The sequence below is a fragment of the Aplysia californica genome, unplaced genomic scaffold (genome assembly GCF_000002075.1).
Source record: "Aplysia californica isolate F4 #8 unplaced genomic scaffold, AplCal3.0 scaffold01411, whole genome shotgun sequence".
NCBI classification, from domain to species: Eukaryota; Metazoa; Mollusca; class Gastropoda; order Aplysiida; family Aplysiidae; genus Aplysia; species Aplysia californica.
Genome location: NW_004798681.1, coordinates 60,559 through 61,491, shown reverse-complemented (window position 1 = coordinate 61,491; position 933 = coordinate 60,559).

Here is a 933-nt window from a genome sequence, read left to right as displayed (position 1 = left end):
CTCTCTCTCTCTCTCTCTCTCTCTCTCTCTTTAAACGTCAACCTTTGACCTCCAACATGTAGAATGAATCCACGTGTTGTCCTTTCACCCAGAGCTCTGCAGTATAGACACGCCAAACAGTGTAATTATTCTGCAAAGATAAACGTTATTTCATTTTTCCCCCTCAGTTTGAATTCCTGACTTGGTTCATTGTTTATATTATTATATTAATTTAGTCTCCTAACTTGAATTGTTTGCTGTTGGGTTGTTTTTTTCTCAAACTTGTTATAATCTATAATTATTTTTTACACGATGTATCTTACATTTCTTTTTGCGAGGTACAAATGCCAAAAGTTCCTTTTTTTCACAAACGAAACACAAATGGCAAAAGTTCCTTTTTCACAAACGAAACACAAATGGCAAAAGTTCCTTTTTTCACAAACGAAACACAAATGGCAAAAGTTCCTTTTTCACAAACGAAACACAAATGGCAAAAAAAAGTGTTCCCTTTTGTCACAAATGAAATTATTTTGCACGCGTGTCAGAAAATATTAATGATGTAATTTTATTTTTATCAAGTGTTCTACGCCTCTGCTGCTGTTTTGGTCGTTGTAATAGACTTGAATCTACGAGCAGGCTCACAAACTAGCGGTGGGCAAAATCTGGATAATCCATAAGGATAACCGGATAATTCTCAATGAAACATTATCCGAATTCAGACTCTGAACTCTCTTCCCAAACTCGTTTGCCGAAGTGGGTGCACCCATTTGTTGAAGTGATGCTAACCCGTTTGTCGAAGTGGTTCTAACCCATTTGCCGAAGCGGTTCATATCATATTATTAGCCGAAGAGGTGCACTAAAATATTATCCGGATTTTGCTGAAGCGACTCATTGCCCAGCCCTATCACAAACTGACAATCTGGGAGTTCGAAAACAACAATTAATTATTTGTGC